At 38.9% G+C, this 20,621-nt stretch overlaps 1 protein-coding gene and 1 long non-coding RNA gene across 3 annotated transcripts in view; one reads left to right on the top strand and one right to left on the bottom strand.

Annotated features, from left to right (window-relative positions):
* LOC309791534 overlaps positions 1 to 3,926 on the bottom strand; it is a 196,675-nt gene extending 192,749 nt beyond the window's left edge. Inside the window, exon 1 of the long non-coding RNA XR_014291518.1 lies at positions 3,707 to 3,926. This is a non-coding gene — a long non-coding RNA (uncharacterized lncRNA). The remainder of the gene's footprint in view (positions 1 to 3,706) is intronic.
* An 83-nt stretch (positions 3,927 to 4,009) lies between these two features.
* Positions 4,010 to 20,621, top strand: part of USP53 (ubiquitin specific peptidase 53) — a 70,114-nt gene continuing 53,502 nt past the window's right edge. Inside the window, exon 1 of one of the 2 annotated variants that reach the window (XM_082645846.1) lies at positions 4,010 to 4,235. The gene's annotated coding sequence lies outside the window, so the exon portion shown is untranslated. The remainder of the gene's footprint in view (positions 4,236 to 20,621) is intronic. The other variant, XM_082645845.1, reaches the window with a different exon arrangement.

Raw genomic sequence — 20,621 nt, 5'->3', positions numbered from 1 at the left:
GTAACTAGATTTTTCTGGTTGGCCTCATCATCAAGTCACAGACTGAAGATTTCTCTGGAATTGCACTGGCTTAGCTCATCTTCTTGCCTAACTACAATTTCCTCTACAAATCTTCTGTATATAATTCCAAACTAAACAACCTGTTCAAGAACTTATAAAGGCTTCCTATTATAGCCCTGCATTGGCCTTGTTCATTCCTGTTTCTAAAACTTTGCTCTTGAAGTAGTCATGTTTCCTCCTCAGTGCCTTCAAATATGCCTACCTATGAACCTTCCAAGCTGAAGCTCATATCTGATCTCCCACAGAAGCTTTCTCCAACAATTTTCGTCCACATAGATGTCTCTATTCTCTAAAAAATCAACAAAACTTCCAGTTTTTCACTCTATCCGCTGAACACATTTGTTAAGGCTCATTGCCTGGAAATACAACAATGAAAAAATATGGTCCCTGCTCTCTAGAAGCTTACTAAGAAAATAACACTTGTCAATATTTCCTTGATGCATTTAGGAAAAAAGGAGTCTGCCTCGTATCCAAACCCGAGGGAGCCATTCAGCTATTTCTCTATACTGTATTTCACTTTACCCCACCCAGCTGATTCATGCTTTGCCACGCCTTTAGATGTTGATTACCTCCTGGAACTATTGGATCACAGCTCCTCAGGACAGAATATTGCTACTCTTACCACTTATCAGTGATAGGATGAATATATCCTCAAGATGGTACATCTCCCAAAGTCTGAGTTATAATCACTCCAGAATAATAGTTAAGAGGTGTTTAAGTATGGTGGTGCTGATGATGTAATCTTTGGGTAGGCCTCATTCAAACAGTGTAAGATGATCTTTGGCATTCCAACTCTACTCCCTTTCATGATCTCAAGCCAGTGCGAGGTGCAGACATTTTTATTAATTTGGTTCCACCCAACAAATAACTATTGAATCAAACATACACACATATCTCCCAAGGACAAACAGTAATTCTCAGAGGCAATACATTTAAAACCTATGTTGTGACATTTCTAACTACAAAGTTTTCTAGGAGCAACTCCTGCCCTAAAATGCGGTGTACTGTCAATTTTCCTTTTTTCCATCTGTTTGCTTCAGGCTGCCCTCTTGATGCTTAACTTGTGACCTATTATAAGTCTATTATTTAAAACTCAGTACTTAGATATGGCAAGAACTGGTAGAAAGTTTGAAATTACACGATTAAAAAAGTGTACAGTCAGGGTTTAGTCAATTTTTTTTAAAATTTATTAATTAATTTTTGGCTGCGTTGGGTCTTCGTTGCTGTGTGCGGGCTTTCTCTAGTTGCGGGGAGTGGGGGCTACTCTTTGTTGTGGGGCACATGCTTCCCACCGTGGTGGCTTCTCTTGCTGCGGAGCATGGGCTCTAGGTGCGTGGGCTTTAATAGCTGCAGCACGTGGGCTCAGTAGTTGTGGCTCGTGGGCTCTAGAGCACAGGCTCAGTAGTTGTGGCTCACGGGCTTAGTTGCTCTGTGGCATGTGGGATCTTCCTGGACCAGGGGTCGAACCCGTGTCCCCTGCATTGGCAGGTGGATTTTTAACCACTGTGCCACCACGGAAGCCTTTAGTCAAATTCTTGAGCAAGGTGAACTGAAGGACATTCTTCTATAATCTTGAAATGAGGAAGGGAGATAGTATGAATCTTCATTATCCACAGTCCAAATTATTTTTCAAGAGTGCTGTCAGTTACATTTGCAAAGAAATATAGTACAACATAATTGTTATAATATAAATAAGTCCAGAAATGGTAAAAGAAGGGCAAGTCTGTTTCAGGAAGTTATGAAAGGTTCCAGGGAAGAAATAAGTACTCAACTGAGACCTAAAGGATCTTGAGAGAACCTAGTAGAATCAAGGAAGTGCAAAGAGTTCAGTATAGCTAGTGTGGAGTAAATGGGCAAGAATGGTAGATGAGATTAACAGTCTGGGGCCAGATCATGAAGAGGATGGGGGCCCCTGAAAAAATCTTGGTGAGGAATATCACGATTATATTTTCATGTTAGAAAAACTACTAATAGGCTGGAGGTTGGACTGGAGTGGGAAAGAAATAACTAGACGCTATTGCAATAGTCAAGGGAGATGAGTTAGGAGAGATGATTACTAGATGGATTAAGACAGTGAGAATGGAGATTAAAAAGAGAGGTGGATTTGAGAGATCATTAAGGAGATGAGTCAATAGAATTTGATATTAGGATAGAGGAAATGAAGGAAATGTAATATAGTGGTACCCATGGATTCTTGACTTGGGCAACTGGGTGCTATTATCTGAAATAGGGAATGAAAGCAGGGTAGGTTCCAGATGGGTGGGAAGAAATACGGCAGTAAGAATAGGGAATGGTAAAGATGCCCATGTCAATCTGGGACATAGTTAAGTACCTATATGAAATCCAAACGAAGATGCTGTTGCTTAAAAGTGTCTAACCTGGGGCTTCCCTGGTGGCGCAGTGGTTGAGAGTCCACCTGCCGATGCAGGGGACACGGGTTCGTGCCCCGGTCTGGGAAGATCCCACATGCCGCAGAGCGGCTAGGCCCGTGAGCCATGGCCGCTGAGCCTGCGCGTCCGGAGCTTGTGCTCCGCAATGGGAGAGGCCACAACAGTGAGAGGCCCGTGTACGGCAAAAAAAAAAAAAAAAAAAAAAAAAAAAAAAAGTGTCTAACCTGAAGTATACATTTGGGAGTCCATGGTGCCCAGGATACTTAGTAGGTAAGTCCATCATGGGAAAGAGATTGCTCAAGGAGACAAGAGGACTAACAACAAAAGAAAATGGATAGTTTGGAAACACAGAGGGCACACATAAGAAGAAAAATATTTAAAGTTCATCAAAGAGGTAGTTGCAGAACCTGGAGAAAGTGGCACTAAGGAAACCAAGGGTAGAATTAATGGTGTTATTTTTTAAATGTAGAGTATTTTTTCCCTCATTCTCCAAACGTTTTAAATTTCCTGAAGGCAAGAACCATGTCTGAAATTTCATTGTATTTTCTTGAGTGCTCAATTCAGTGAAGGGAACATTAAATGTTCAATAAATTTTCATTGATTCAGTCCCAGGTACTCTTCGCTTATACCGACCTAAAACGTTTCTTCGTTCTGTTTCTTCAAATAAACGTTTAGAGTTACCTACGAGTTTAGTTAAACCAGTTTTTATAATCTCTATGTTGTACCTGCAACAGCTTTGAAATGAGTTCCAAAACCTTACTACTTATTGAGAGGGATCTGTAGACAGTGGGTTTTTCATTTACTACTGTTCCTAAGAAACAAGGTATTCCAAAACAAAGTTTAGCCCATTCTCCAAGCATTAGCTTGCAACTTAAAACCTGTTCAAAGCACAGTAAGGAGGCAGCCACATTTTTCTCACCACATATTAACCATTAACCGGGTCAACGTGTTTATTAAGGCTTTCGATTTATTAATAGTCACGAAACAACCAGCTGGGGGATATACCCTCATACCAATGGAAGTCATTTAACTGCAAACAGATGCTAAAGAGAACTGCGTATTCGCAAGGGTTTCGAGGCCAGGCAGTACAGGTTGTTTTCTCTGAGGTAACAATTCCTAACTTAAAGCCCAGTCCTTGGTGGATTCGCGTCCCTGAGCTTAGAAAATACTGAATAAACAAACGACCAATAGCATGGGAATAACCACCTCCACCTGAGGAGCTATCCCTTCCTCCCCTCTACACCACAAAGACGAACCTGCAGCCACCTTCCTCCAACAGCTAAGCCACAGCACTCCGCTCCCGCCTTAGGAAAAATGGTCAAGCTCCTGCTCTCGCGGGATCTTGCGCCTCCGAGTAAGTCAACTGGATCGCGCGCCCCAGCGAACCCCCGCGGGAACACAGTTCGGCAGGTCCGGAAAGCCGGGAAATCGCGTGCGGGGGCGGAGCCAGCTCGTTGAGCATGAAGGCGGGGCTAGCTCTGAGGAGGCGGGGCGGGGGCGAGGCGGGGATTGGGGCGGGGCTCCCAGGACCTGTTGATCGCAGGTGTCGCTGCCCTGACTGGCAGTGTTGAGGCGTGTGCGCATGCTCTGTGCGCAGGATCGCGCTTTGGGCGGCGGAGATCAGTCGCCTCTGCTCTAGTTCTCGGTGAGCCCCGGTTACGGTGGCAGCTGTTGGTGTGTCAGCCTGTTGTCAGCTTGAGGCGGCGCTGGGCCAGCGGGAGGTAGAAGGCCCGTATTTCTCTACCTGAGCCGCACGCTCCCCTCTCTAAAAGGGCAGAGCTCAAGGTAAGTCTCCAAAACTAGTCCCTGGATGGAGGTCCAACGACCTGCTACCCCCATGGGCCTGACTCGGAGACCCTCATTCCAGTCCCAGGCCTCGTCTCTCCCCTCGCAGCCCCGCGACCTCCTCCCCCACCCCACCCTCCTCGGGGCAGACTCAGGGCTCTTTGCCCGGGTTCTAGCGCCCGAGGTCACGCAGCTTCCCCGCCTCCTTCCCGCCGCGTCCGGGATCTGGCGGAGATGCCTTTGGCTAGGCTGGAGGCGCGCGCGAAGGGAGGAGGTGCTGTACTTACTGGGTCGTGGTTATTAGTTGCTGCTGTGTTTGAGGGCTGGCCAGGGGCAGAACCTGGGATCCTGCTGGGTCGCTTACTGCATTGGGATTATGAATATTACGCTTACCTGGCGCCTGCCCCTCACTTTTCAAGCCACTGCCTCTCCCGAGCAGCAGCTTTTGAAAGGGGTCCAGGTAGTTATGTTGCCCTCTTTGGAGAAGAGATGATTCGTGAGAATCTTTGGGCTGGTGGTTTCTGGTTGGTAGTAGTAATTTAGAAAGTTAATGTTTAGCTTCTAAATGGCGACTTATGGGACGTTTACCAAACTACTTTTAAACATCGTTGGAGAACAGGAAGTACTTGCACAGGTGTAATACGGAGGGTTTCTAAAGCCTGCAATCTGAGCGTGCTCTGAGGTTTTGTTATCCTGCTACAAGGTTTTCTTTATCAATGCGAAGCCTGATTAATGCTTGCAAAATGTACTGCAAGGCTTTATTTGTTAGATAGCAGAGTTTGCCAGATGTTTTCTCATCTGGAAAAAAATATGTATTTTTTTTGCAAGGAGTTTTCAAGGCTATTTCTGAGGGATGTTTAAATTTAGCAGGGTCTTTGTGATTAGGGTCTGATTCACTCTTAGTTCTGTTCTTTAAAGAAAAGCGTTGTTAATTCTCAATATTTAAAAGGAGGAGAAATTGCTAACAAAATTCTGATTGAAATGAACTTTTGGCTAAGTTAATACTTCTTGTTAGTTTAATTTTCTATGTCTTTTCAGTTCCATGATGATGGTCTAGGCATAAATCCTTAATCTTGTAAAGAGAAACTAAAACAAACGAAACTTATTTTGCAAAATCAGAATATATGATTTATCTACCATTGTCATAATTCCAAATAGACAAACTCACTGTAAGTAGGAGTTAATTATGTTCTGAAAAAACAAGGTTTTTGTTTTTATTTTACATTTTAGACGTTTTAAAAATGAGCTCTTTGGGGCTTCCCTGGTGGCGCAGTGGTTGAGAGTCCGCCTGCCGATGCAGGGGACACGGGTTCGTGCCTCGGTCTGGGAAGATCCCACATGCCGCGGAGCGGCTGGGCCCGTGAGGCATGGCCGCTGAGCCTGTGCGTCCGGAGCCTGTGCTCCGCAATGGGAGAGGCCACAACAGTGAGAGGCCCGCATACCGAAAAAAAAAAAAAAAAAAAAAAGAGCTCTTTGGACAATTTGTTTAGGTTCATGATTACTGGTGATAAATCATGATGGTGATTTATTCAACTCAACTCACTGGTAGTTAGTGTATTTTTTACTACAGTTCGAAAAATAAGCAACCAAGAACAGATCTTTCCTTTTCCCTATTAACTAAAAAAACCTTTTTATAAATGTATGTAGATTGCATATAGTTCATGAAACTATATGACTATATGAACTATATGACACCATATAGTTCATGACACCAACAGTCATTCATTAATATTATTTTCTTTAGAAGACACGAAAAAGTAGTTTTTACAGAGGAAGCAATTTTAATGGTGGAAGGGCACTATTTTTCACCTAGTTTTCTTTTTCTTAAAAAAAAGAAAAAATCACAAAACTTACGGTTTTAATATGTACTGTGGGTCAAGATCTTTTCTATTATTTAGTGTCAAATGTTTATTTTAAACTGTGTAGTATCAAATACAATTTTGGGATAATGGTTTAGGAGTTTGTTTTAGCAAGACAAAGAGTTTAAAGATGAAAATTCTGTTTTAAGGTAGTGTACACATTCAAAAGTCAAAATCACAGTTATTTTCCCTGCTGGAACTGTTTGGAACTCACCTATCATGCTAGAAAGGACATTTTTTACCCTACAATTTTCCAAAAATATGTTTGAAATCTATAAAGTGGTAGATTGAGCTATCCTTCAAGGATGTTTAGTTACTAAAATACTTAGCAGATCTTGGTATTTGACAGCTTTAACTATAAGGTTTTTCTTAATTATAGGCCCTAAGGCACCCTACAGTAAGGTAACTTAGATATTTCATCTGGAAGTATTTTGAACACAGGGTGTGCTAGATGTGTTTGGGCTCAAAAGATTGTCAGTATAGCCTACTGTTGCTCATGAGCTCTTGGATTAAAGGAGGAAGTGTGCTAATTTATTTCATATTTGGAGAGACAGCTACAAATTAGTGATGATACATATGTAGCATTAATGTATTATTAATTTTGTACAGATGTAACGATTTTAGAAAATTTTGCATTACAGTATATGCACACAATAGGAACAGGAAATGTTCTACCGCAGATAAAATCTTCAGAGGTTATTTAAACTTTAAATAACTATTTAATATCCTAATCTTAGCTAGTTATTTTCTTTAAATAATAGGAATACTACATATATAGAATATTTAGGCAGAAGTATTTGTTCTTTGCTTTTCCAAGTTAATCCATATCCTCTATCAGCAGTTCTTTTATAAACTAAGGGTACATGATTAGAACTGTGGTCTGTGGTTAGGACTGAATTTTAATGTAATTGTTTTTCTTTGGAATCATATACATTCTTTTTTTTTCTTCCCTTTTAATTTTAGTCCCATGAATTTTACTTTGTGCTTTACAGACATTCTAAGGTATCCATAGGCTTCATTAGGCCATCAAAGGTGTCCATGACATACCCCAGAGTGCCACAAACCATTGCATATGGTTGAAGAAATTTTGTTTTAGATGAGTCACTTCAGAAAAGTTGCTTCATATATTTGTAATTCATCAGAAAATAAAATGTTATACAACATAAATCATATTTCAATATCTTAGCTGTTTTAATGAATAAAGTCAGTTATCTGAGCTGTTGTAGTATTTTTAAATTAACTTGGAAATAATTACATTAGTCTTTTAGTCTTCTATTTTTACAAATATTGACCTTCAAAAAGCAGTTTGAAGAAATACTTTTCCTTTGGAATTTGGAAGGTTTTTTTTTTTTAACTTACTTTTTGTGCTTTTCCAAGCTAGCAAATTTATTTAGTAAATATTTATTGACCTATTGTTGTATGCTAGGCACTAGAGATTGGAAAATTAATAAGACAATGTTGAAGTAGTCAGAAATAAGAGTTCTACCTTTCCTAAGCCTTGTCTTTGGCTATTCCCAATCCTCCCCCAACTGCATTGAGTTTCCAAAGATAAAATAGTCTTTTTCTTACACCCTTGCTTTTGCAAGGTGCTGCTTCCCTTCTCTTCCAGCTTCTCAGTCATCTATACCACACCTGTGAATTATCTTCATTTTTGCTTACCACTGTATTTTTTACATCTCATTGTTAAAGATTTATATTGTGTCGCTATAGAGGGAAGAGGGAAAAACTAAGGGAATGAAGATGATATGTGTATTGCATCTTAAGTGTAAGGAGAATACTGGATGGACAGCACAAGGGTTGGTAACGCAGGTGTGGGGAGCATTCTTATGACCCAGAGACATGATGTGAGCAATGTCAAGGGGCATTTTGGGTGCTCTAGTTATTGTTTATGACTGGATGGATTGTTGTGTTACTTATGAATTAAAATCATCATTAAGGAAGTTTTGAATTATTTTTCTGAAAAGTTGTACGTAGGTTGAATTTTTCTAAATTAAATCTTCTCTGTTGCTTACATTGTTATTTCAGAGTTGCTTTCCCTTTATTTCTGATGCATTGCCTTCTAATATTGTAACTCATTTCTCTTTCTCTAGCCCAAACAGCTTGTAAATGAATGTTTAAAATAATACTATGGTGAATCCACTTGTAAAGTGAATCATTCCCAAACATTTTTTTGTAAATTAGAATTTTTCATATTTTAAATTTTCTTAAAGTAGGATAGTTCTATAAATGAATGTGCTTTTTTCCTACTAAGAATGACTTATTAATAGATTTTAAAATTTAGAAATTAATACTTTATTGTACAGTTTATCTGATGCCACTAATCTGGATTTAGGCTTTAGTCAAGATTGATATGTCAGTTTAAGGAAATGGAGAAATAATAAAATGGGGTATAAAATATCATAATACAGCTTTTACTTTTTCTTCAAATGTGTATTTATATTGTTAAAAAATCATTTTATATCAAAGATTGTGTTTTTGCTGTCATTATAATTAGCTTGCCTTTACCTAGTGCCTGCTACGTTTGGGGCATTTATTAGGTATTTTATACATGGTTGATGATCCTTAAAATAATTCTGTGAACCTTTTTATATAGATTATGATTACAGATGATGGAACTCATCTGCTTTTAATGATTGAGTAGTTGAGTAATGTGCTTTGTTGGCAGAAGCTTTTCAGAGGTAGAATAATTGGGAACCATGAGGTCAGTTTCAAAACATGGATTCCATCCTTGTCAAGAACCCATCAGGGCATTCTTTGTTTACCAGGTACTTTGTGCTTTGGCTTCTTCTAAACTTCTCAGCCTGCATAATAAGCTCCTGCCCCTCTAATGATGGCCCTCCCTGTTTTTAGGTGAGCAGGCTGTTTGAACCCTGGAAGATTTTTCCTCCTATAAGGTGCTGCTGTATAGGCCTGAGATAATCTTACCTCCTTATCAGTATAGTACTGACACTAACCTAGCTGCGAGGTGATAGGAAATTGTCCTGTACCCTTAGTGCCTAGGTCATCTTTGTTGATTTCAGAGGGTTTGTTGATTGAGGTTTCACTTTATTTCCTGAGCTTCATTCAATAAGTATTTAATAACTACCTACCATATACTATGCATTGTTCTAGATGCTTGGAATTCACTTTATATTCTAAGAGGATTGGGAGGAGAAACAATAATAAACAATAATAAAAATAATAAGTCAATCGTATACTATATTAGTTGGCGAAGAATGCCAAGGAGAAAAGAAAATATAGAGCAGGGAAAGGGGAATTGGGAACGTGGAGTGGGTTGCAATTTTAAATAAGTATAGGCCTCATATAGAAGGTGATTTTTGAGCACAGCAATCATGCAGTGAGCCAAGGAGAAGCCCTGTGGGTATCAAGGGGAAGTGTATTCCAGGCAGAGGAATAGATAGTGTAAAGGCTTTAGAGCAGGAGTTTTCAGGGTGGCCCATGAAGCTGAAAAGGACAATGTAAAGGGAAAGTAGTTAGAGATGAAGTTAGAGGTGAGAAGATGGACAGGTGTTACATAATAAGAAATATATATTTGGTATCTGGCTGTTTCCTGGCACACAACTCCTAAAACTCTTGGAATCTACAAAGTGATAAATGTTTTCTGTGTGCTAATGAGATGACTGGTGGCTGGAGGTTAGCCTCAAGGTGGGAACTTATTGCCAGGAAACCAACCATGTGATTAGAGGATTGGAACTTTCAGCCCCCTTCCCCCCCACCCCTTCAGGGATGGGAGAGGTGGAGATTGAGCTACTCACTAATGGCCAGATATTTAATCAAGCATGCCTACGTAATGAAGCCTCCATAAAAAGTCCTAACTGAAGGGGTTCAGAGAGCTTTTGGGTTGGGGAACTTGTGGAGGTGCTGGGAGGGTGGCATTTGTTGAGAGGGCATGGAAGCTCCCCTTCCCACATACTTTGCCCTATGCACGTCTTCCATCTGGCTGTTCCTGAGTTGTATCCTTTTATAATAAACTTGAAATCTACTCAAGTAAGCTATTTTCCAGAGCTGTGCTAGCAAGTGAATTGAATCCATGGAAGAGGTCGGTGGGACCCCCTAACTTATTGGTTATTGATCAGAAGTACAGATGACAACTTGGGACTTGTGGTTGGTGTCTGAAGGTGGGGGGGTGGTCAGTCTAGTGGGACTGAGCCCTTGCCTTGTGGAATCTGACCCTAACTCTAGTAATGTCAAATTGAATTAAATTGTAATTTCTGCTGAGAATTAGAGAATTGCTTGTTGTGTAAAAACCCACACATCTGGGCTCAAAAGTGGTGTGAGAGTATAGAATAAAGCGTTTTTTACTTTTAGCAGGTAGTATGGGCTTTGCAGCCCATTATAGAGACTTTTTGGGTTTTAATCTGAATTAATAAGGACCCATTACAAGGTTTTGAGCAGAGGGCTGACTTTATGATTTAATTTTAGAAGGATTTCTTGGTCTAATCTTGGGGATAGACTGTAAGGGGTAAGGGTAGAAGCTAGGAGATAGTTAGGAGTCTGTTCTGGCAATCCTGGGAAGAGCTGATGATGGCTAAGACCAGAATAGTAGAAGTGGAGGTGGTGAGAATTGGTCACATTCTGACTGAGATATGCAAGAAAGAGGAGTCAAAGATGATACCAAGATATTTCTTCTGAGCAGCTGGAATGATGAAGTTACTATCAGCTAAGGTGGGGAAGAAGATATAGGTAAAGCAAGAGTTCAGTTTGGGGCTTTGTCAAGTCAAAGGAATGTTAGGTTATGCCTGCTTTGGCATGCTTTTCTTCTGAAGATGATGTCTTAAAGCAGATTGCCATAAGCCATTGCCTTTAATGTTCATACTCTGTGTCCTGGATACACATGCACTTTTGTTTTTCTCTAATTAGTTACCAGTGAAAACTTGTGATTAGTAAAAGCCAGAAGAAATAAAGCACAGTTCTTTATTGTACACAAAGAAACTGAGCAAAAAAAGTACAAAACATTGAAAATTACTTAAAATTTGCTGTTTTTAGTGGTGGTGGTATAGATTGTCCTTATTACGTTAGTTTTATTTTCTGTGTTTGTTTTTAAAATATTCTAGTATAGTCTTCTCCAATTCCTCTATTTGTAGAGTGACAGTGGTTTTCTCTATCAAAGGACATCTATTCTTCAATTATCTTTCTTACTGTAATCCTTCAACTTTATAAAAATGAGATAGCTCTATAACGAATGAGATTTTTTATTGCTTTAACTTGCTACATATTTATATATAGGTATATGTATCTGTATATCTATAGATAGCTTGCAATCTAGTTATCTAAAATAAAGCCTTAAATACTTTTACTAGTAAGATGAACAGTTGTAATACATCAGTGAAAAGTCTTAAGTGTGTCCTTGAGTAGCTGTATTGCTTATTTGTGAAAAGATATTAAAATGAAATTTCACTTTACAGTTTGATGGCTGGGGCAGGGTACTATTAAGAATAATTTCAATTGCTTTATTAACAGTTATTCTGTACTACTATACTACTATTCTATCCTACTATACATAGACTGTAGGTATTTCTAATTTCCTTTATGCAGTATTTATATGTATTTTAGATATCTATATAAAAAACAAATACTATTTTATAATCAAAACCCAATATCTTTATCAGCTATTGTGTTAGTTTCCTAGGGTTCCTGTCACAAATTACCACAAACCAGATGGCTTAAAACAATAGAAATTTATTCTCTCACAGTTCTGGAGGCTGGAAGTGCAAAATCAAGGAGTTGGCAGGATTGGTTCCTTCTCAGGGCTCTGCATAGAATCCTTCCTTGCTGCTTTCTAGCTTCCAGTGGTGGCTATCAATTCTTGGTTTTCCTTGACTTGTAACTGTATCATTCTAACCTCTGCCTGTCATCTTCACATGGTATTCTCTCTCTGTGTGTGTCTCTTCTTCTAATGACTTCTGCTAGTCTATTGGATTAGGCCTCATCCTAATGACCTCTTCATAATCTAATTACATCTGCAAAAACCCTGTTTCCAAATGAGGTCATGTCCAGAGGTTCTAGAGGTTAGGTCTTCAAAATATCTTTTTTTTTTCTTCTTGGTGTGTGTGTGTGGGGACACACAATTTAACCATAAAATGAGTTCAATTTAAGCTACTATTACCATTTACCTAGACTGTTCTAGTAGCCTAATCAAATCACTGTTTGTTAGAATTTGAATAAATTCTATGTAGCCTAGTCCTCTCCATTTTAAAAATAGGGAAAGAAATTTACCCCAACTAAAGACCTTAGTGTGCTGTAGATTTCCTAATTATTTAAGGTACTGGGCTTAAAATTTGGGGGAAGAAAATGGAGTTAGTATCTAGGGTAACGAAGGAAAGAAGCCCTGGAATCTTGCTTTTTGGGGTTAACTTATTACTGGTAAAGCACTGATTCATAAGAAAGCAGCAGTGATTTTCTTTCTCTCCTTTTTCTTTTTTTTTCCCTTTCAAACTCCTGGCACATTTTCAAGTTCAAATTCAAAATTTTAAATCATAAATTTGAAATACTTGCATAAGATAAAATTGTCAATCCTTCTCAAACTTTTCCAGTTAAATGAAGAGGAGGGAATACTTCCAAACTCATTTACAAGGCCAGCTTTACACTGATTCCAAAGGTAAATAAGGACACTATAAGAGAAGAAAACAATAGGCCAATATTGCTGATGAATATAGATGCAAAAATTCTCAATAAAATATTAGCAAACCAAATTCAATAGCACATTAAAAGGATCCATCACCATGATCGAGTGGGATTGATCTCTGGGATGCAAGAGTGGCTCAACATTTGCACAATCAATAAGTGTGATATACCACGTTAATAGAAGGAAAGTTAAAAATCATATGAGTATCTCAATAGATGCAGAAACAGCATTTAGCAAAGTTCAACTTACTTTCAATATAAAAGTTCTCAACAAAGTGGGCATAGAGGCAACATACTTCAACATAATAAAGGCCGTATTTTTAAGCCCACAGCTAACATCAGACTCAACTCCAAAGCTTTTCCTCTAAGATCAGGAAGATGAGGGTGCCCACTCTCACCACTCCTATTCCACATAATACTGGAAGTTATAGACAGGGCAGTTAGGGGAGAAAAAGAAGTAAACAGGCATCTACATCAGAGAAAGAAGTAAAGTTTCTCTGTTTACAGATGACACAATATTGTATATAGGAAATTCTAAAAACCACCAAAAAACTTTAAGAACTAAAAAATAAATTCAGTAAAGTTGCAGGATACAAAATCAACATACAGAAATTTGTTACATTTCTATGCACTAACAATGAATTGTCCGAAAAAGAAAGATCTAAAACAGTCCCATTTATAATAGCATTAAAAACAATAAAATACTTAAGAATAAATTTCACCAAGGATGTAAAAGATCTGTACACTAAAAACTATAAGATGTTGATGAAAGAAATTGACGCCAAACAAAGAAATGGAGATACCCCATGTTCATGGATTGGCAGAATTAATATTGTTAAAATGTCTATACTACCAAAAACCATCTATAAATACAGTGCATTTCCTATAAAATTCCCATGATATTTTTCACAGAAAGAGAAAAACCACTTCTAAAATTTGTAGGGAACCACAAAAGACCCAAAGCTATCCTAAGAAAGAAAAACAAAACTGGAGGCATCACACTTCCTGATTTCACACTGTACTACAAAGCCATAGTAATCAAAACAGTATGATACTGGGGGAGTGGCCAAGGGTTGAAGAGTAAGAAGACCCTGAGCTCACCTCTTCCCATGAATACACCAAAATTACAAATATTTACAGAGAAACTATTGGTGAGTAAAACCACAAGGCTAGCAGAAAATACCTTCTACAACTAAAGATATACACGAGACAGGTAAGAGGGTGGAGATGCAGTATAGTAAAGACCCATAACCCCAGGTTAGACACCCATAAATGGGAGGATAACTACAACTGCAGAGGTTCTCCCCAAGGAGTGAGTGGTCCATACCCCACATTGAGCTCCGCAGCCTGGGGGTCCTGCACTGGGAAGATGAGACCCCAGAACATTTGACTTTGAAGGCCAGTGGTGCTTACTTTCTAGAGAGTCAGAGGGCTGTGGGAAATAGAGCCTCCATTCCTAAAGGGTACATACAAAATCTTACATGCTCTAGGACCCAGGGTAAGCAGTAATTTAAAAAGGACCCTGGGTCAGTCTGAGTTGCTGATCTTGGAGGTGTTTCTGGAGAGACCGAAGGTAGCTGGGGCTTGTCCTGGCCATAGACAGTGGTGGCACCATTTTTGGGAGCTCATTCTACCAGGTGGACATTGGTGCTGGCAAGCATCATTTTGGACTCTTTTCTCTAGCTTATTAGTGCTGGGACCCAGCCAGGCCCACTGGCCTGTCAGCACAAATACTAGGATGCCTCAGGCCCAGAAACTAGGTGGCCTGAGGCTCAGCCCTACCCACCAGCAGGACTGCTGCTCTAAGATCTTATGAGCCCACAGCCACTGTAGGACCCAGCTCCACACACTGGTGTGCTGGCACTAGCCCCAGGACCCCACAGCCAGGGACCTTAGAACTCCACCCAAGAGTGGGCCAGCACTAACCCTGGGATCCCCTGGGCCTCAGTCCCACCCACCAGCAGGCCAAAACACCAGCTCCAGGAGCCTGTAGCCAGGCCCCAGGACCTGGCTCCACTCACCAGTGGGGCAGCACTAGCTCCAGGATCTGCCCTTACCTACCAGTCACTGGGCAGGAACCAGGCCTAGGAACCCCTGGGCCCTGGCCCCACCCATCTGTGGGCAGACACCAGCCCCAGGACCAACACAGCCCCCCAGCCAGCCATCTTGGGATCTGGCCTCACCCACTGGTAGGCTAACATTAGCTTTGGGATACACCAGACCCCACAGCCAACTGTGTCAGGAACGGGCTCTGCTCAACAGCATGCCCACACCAATTCCAAGATCCCCTAGGGCCCTGCAGCCAGAGACCTGGGAACTCAGCTCTGTCCTCCAGTGAGCTTGAGCTAGCCTGGGATCTGCTAGGCCTGGCCCCACCCCACCAGCAGCTCGCCACCAGATTGGAGACATGTTGGACCCCTCAGCCAGCTGCCCCAGGATCCAGCTCCCCTCACCAGTGGGCTGGCAACAGCTTTGGGACACCATGGACCCTGCAGACAGCTGTGTCAGGAATTAGCCCCATCCACCAGCAGGCTGACTCTAGAATGAAGATCCCCCACTCCTGCAGCCACCCACTCCAAAACCTGGTTCCACCCACCAGTGGGGCAGCAATAGTTACAGGACCGCCTCCACCCCAGGCCCCACAGCCAGCAGCCTTGTGAACTGGCCCCACCCACCAGCAGCTGTCAGTCTCCACACAAAACAGTGCCTGGCAGTCAATCAGAATGGCAGCCAGCCATGCCTACTAGACCGCCCACAATAGTCAGCCCACCACAACAGCGCACTCCCTTCTGGTCGTTAGAGCTATTTCAAGAGCACACAGAACATTCTTCAGGGTAGATCACATGCTAGGCCATAAAACAAGCTGTGGTAGATTTAAGAAAATTGAAATCATATCAACCATCTTTTCTGACCACAACTCTGTGAGACTAGAAATCAACTACAAGAAAAAAACTACAAAAAACCCCCAGAAACATGTGGAGGCTAAACAACCAATGGATCACTAAAGAAATCAAAGAGGACATTAAAAAATACCTAGACACAAATGAAAATGAAAACACAACAATCCAAAACCTCTGGGACACAGGAAAAACAGTTCTCAGAAGGGTTTATTGTGATACAAGCTTACCTCAGGAAAGAGGAAAAATCTCAAACAACCTAACCCTACACCTAAAGGAACTAAAGAAAGAAGAACAAACAAAACCCAAAGTTAGTAGAAGGAAACAAGTCATAAAGGTCAGAGCAGAAATAAGTGAAATAGAGACTTTAAAAAAAGCACTAGAAAAGATTAATAAAATTAAGAGCCGGTACTTTGAAAGGATAAACAAAACTAATAAACCAATAGCCAGAATCATCAAGAAAAAAGAGGAGAGGACCCAAATCAATAAAATCAGAAATGAAAAAGGAGAAGTTATGATCAATACCACAGATATAAAAAGGATCCTAAGAGATTACTATGAACAGCTATACACCAATAAAATGGGCAGCCTAAAAGAAATGGACAAATTTCTACAAATGTACACCCTCCAAAGACTGAACCAGGAAAAAATAGAAAATATAAGCAGACCAATTACTGGTAAAGAAATTGGATCAGTAATTAAACAACTCCCCCAAAATGAAAGTCCAGGACCAAATGGCCTCAGGTGAATTCTACCGAACACATAAAGAAGAGTTAACATCTATTCTTTTCAAACTATTCAAAATATTGAAGAGAGGGGAACACTTCCAAACTCATTTTACGAGGCCAGGATCACCCTGATAACAAGAGCAGACAAAGATGTCACAAAAAAAAGACTGCTGACCAATATCACTGATGAACATAGACACAAAAATCCTTAACAAAACATAAGCAAACTGATTTCAACAATACATTAAAAAGGTCATATGTCATTGTCAATTGGGATTTATCCCAGGTATGCAAGGATGGTTCAGTATCTGCAAATCAGTGTGATTTCCCCATTAGCAAATTGAACAATAAAAATCATATGTTTGTCTCAGTAGATGCAGATAAAGCTTTTGACAAAATTCAATATCCATTCATTATAAAATTTCTCAACAATTTGGGTATAGAGGAACCTACCTCAACATAATAAATGCTATGTATGACAAGTTCACAGAAAACATTTCACGTAACAGTGAAAAGCTGAAAGCATTTCCTCTAAGATCAGGAACAAGATAAGAATGTCTATTCCCGCCACTTTGATTCAACATAGTATTGGAAGTCCTAGCCACAGCAATCAGATGAGAAAAAAAATAAAAGGAATGCAGATTGGAAAGGAAGAAGTAAAACTGTCACTGTTTGCAGATGAAATGATACTATACATAGAAAATCCTCAAGATGCCACCAAAAACTACTAGAGCACATCAAAGAATTTATTAAAGTTTCAGGATACAAAATTAATATGGAGAAATTTGTTGCATTTCTATACACTAACAATGAACTATCAGAAAGAGAAATTAAGAAAACAGTCCCATTTACAATTGCGTCCAAAAGAATAAAATACCTAGGAATAGATCTAACTATGGAGGGAAAAGACCTGTACTTGGAAAATTATAAGTCACTGATGACATAAATTGAAGACAATACAAACAGATGGAAAGATACACTGTGTTCATGGATTGGAATAATTAATATTAAAATGATCCTATATAGGCAGTCTATATATTCAGTGCAAACCCTATCAAAATACTAATGGTATTTTTCACAGAACTAGAACAAATAGTTCTAAAATTTGTATAGAAGCACAAAGACCTTGAATAGCTGAAACATTCTTGAGAAAGAAGAACAAAGCTCGACATATCATGTTCCCTTACCTCAAACTATACTGCACAGCTACAGTCATCAAAACAGTATGATACTGGTGGAAAAACAGACACGTAGATCAATGGAACAAAATAGCCCATAAGTGAACCCACACTCATATGGGCAATTGATCTACCACAAAGGAAGCAAGAATATACAGGGGAAAAGACAACATCTTCAATAAATGGTCCTGGGAAAACTGGACAGCTACATGCAAAAGAATCAAACTGGATTAACCTGTCACACCATGCACAAGTATAAATTCAAAGTGAATTGAAGATTTAAATATAAGACCTGAAAGCATAAATTCTGGAGGAATACATAGGCAATACTCTCTTTGACATCAGTCTTAGTAATATTTTGGGGGATATGTCTCCACAGGTAAGGCAAACAAAAGTAAAAATAAACAAATGAGACTACATCAAACTAAAAAGCTTTTGCACAGTGAAGGAAACTCTCAACAAAAGGAAAAGGCTACTTCCTGAATGAGAGAAGATATTTGCAAGTGATATATCTGATAAAGGGTTAATATCCAAAGTATACAAAGAACTCATACAACACAACATCTGAAAAACAACCTAATTAAAAAATGAGCAGAGGATCTGGATAGACATTTTTTCAGAGAAGACAGACAGATGGCCAACAGGCACATGAAAAGATGCTTAATATCACTAATCATCAGAGAAATGCAAATCAGAAGCACAATGAGATATCACCTCACACCTGTCAGAATAGCTGTCATTAAAAAAAACAACAGATAACAAGTGTTGGTGAGGATGTGGAGAGAAGGGAACCCTCATGCACTATTGGTAAGGATGTAAATTGGTCAGCCACTGTGGAAAGTAATATGGAGATTCCTCAAGAAATTAAAAATAGAGCTGCCAAAAAAAAAGAAAAAGAAAAAAAGAACTGCCATATGATCCAGCAATTCCACTCCTGAAGAAAACAAAAACACTATTTTGAAAAGATGTATGCACCCCTATGTTTATTGCAGCATTCTTTACAATAGCCAAGATAAGGAAGCAACCCAAGTGCCCACTGTAGATGAATGGATAAAGAAGAGGTGTTACATATATTTATATACATACAGTGGGATATTATTCAGCCATAAAAAATGAAATCTTGCCATTTGTGACAACTTGGATGGACCTAGAGAGCATTATGCTCAGTGAAATAAATCAGACATAGAAAAACAAATACTGTATGATTTCACTTATATGTGGACTCTGAAAAACAAAACAAATGAACATACATAGCAAAACAGAAGCAGAGTTATGGATATAAAGAACAAACAGGTAGTTGCCAGAGGGCAGAGGGTTGAAGGAAGAAAAGAAGTAAGTGAGGGAGCTTAAGAGGTGCCAACTTCCACTTGCAAAATAAATGAGTCATGGGTATGAAATGTACAGTGTCGGAAATATAGTCAATAGCTATGTAATATCTTTGTAAGGTGACATATTGTAACTTTTTTTGAAATGTATAGAAATACCAAATAACTTTGTTGTGTAACAGGCACTAACATAATGTTGTAAGTCAGTTATACTTCAAAAATGAACAAACATAAACTCAATAGACAAAGAGCAGATTTGTGGTTACCAGAGGTAGGGGGTGGGGGGAGTGGGGAAACTGGATGAAGGCTGTCAAAAGGTACAGACTCCTAGTTATAAGATAACTAAGAACTAGCGATGTAATGCACAACACGATAAATAGAATTAACGCTGCTGTTTGTTATATATAAAAGTTGTTAGAGTAAATCCTAAGAGTTCTCATCACAAGGAAAATCTTTTTTTCCTACTTCTTTAACTGTGTATCTATATTTGATGATGGATGTTCACTAAACTTATTGTGATAATCATTTCATAATGTATGTAAGTCAGATCTTTATGCTGTACATGTTAAACTTACACAGTGCATGTGACAGTTGTATCAATAAAACTGGAAGGAAAAAAAAGAATCTGAGTACACTTTAGCTATCACTTTCTGTGCCCATCCCCACTCGTTCTCCATAGCCCCGACTTTTCCAGTCTAAGCAACCACTTATCTACTATCTGTCTCTAGATTTCTCTCTTTTGGACATTTTGTATGAATGGAATCTTACAGTGTGTGGTCTTTTGTGACTGACTTTCAATTATCAAAATGTTTTCAGTGTTTATGTTGTAGCATGTTTAAGTACTTCGTTTCTTTTTATGGCTGAATAATAGTCCATTGTGTGTGTGTGTGTACACACACACACACACATACACCGTATTTTATTCATTCTTTAGTTGAACATTTGGGTTGTTTTTCCATCTTTCAGCTGTTATAAATATTGCTGCGTTAACTCTTTTCTGCACAGCTTCCCAAATATTTATTGAAAGAATAAATATAGAATCACGTTTAAATTCCTAGAATAAACCTTATTATTTTTTCAATGGTACATTATTCTTTTGACACAGTGATAGATTACATTCGTTAGTGTTTTATTTATAAGTTTTACATCTTTAATCACATGTCACATTGGTCTGAGGTTTATCATGGTTTGATATTAAGGTTATGTTAGCTTCATGACATGATTTGGGTTCTTAGTATTTTATTTTCATGTGGCCTGCAGTATTTTAACATTAGAATTAACAGTTCTTTAAAGTTTAGGTAAAATTTAACTTTGAATCCATCTGATCCAGATGCCATTTTCAATGGAAGAACTTTTGTCTCCTTTCTATTTTCTTGTAGTCTTTAAAATTTTTTTCTACTTCACTTGAGTTAATTTTGGTAATTTGAATTTTGCTATGAAATTACCTGCTCCTTTAGATATTCAAAGTTATTTTCATAAGATTCAAGTGGTATTCTTTTATATTTCTTTTGGTTGCTCATCTATATGTGGTAATTTCTCCTTTATCAATGCTATTCATGTTATATTTCTTTTTTCTTTAATCATGCTTGCGAAGATTTTGTTTATTAGCTTTTCAAAAGTTTAGTTTTAGATTTATTTTTTCTTTCTGTTGTTTGCCTATTAATGGGCTTGAAAAATCAGTCTCTTTCTCTTTTTCTCTCTCTCAAGGTTTCACAATTTTCATCCTACTTCCTTTCTTCCTCACATCATGTTTGGATTTTTGTGTTATCTATTGT

Source organism: Mesoplodon mirus, assembly GCF_964341445.2.
Source record: "Mesoplodon mirus genome assembly, chromosome: 2".
Taxonomy (NCBI): Eukaryota; Metazoa; Chordata; class Mammalia; order Artiodactyla; family Ziphiidae; genus Mesoplodon; species Mesoplodon mirus.
The sequence above is the reverse complement of the archived record's forward strand: the minus strand, read 5'-3'. Positions and strand labels throughout refer to the sequence as shown.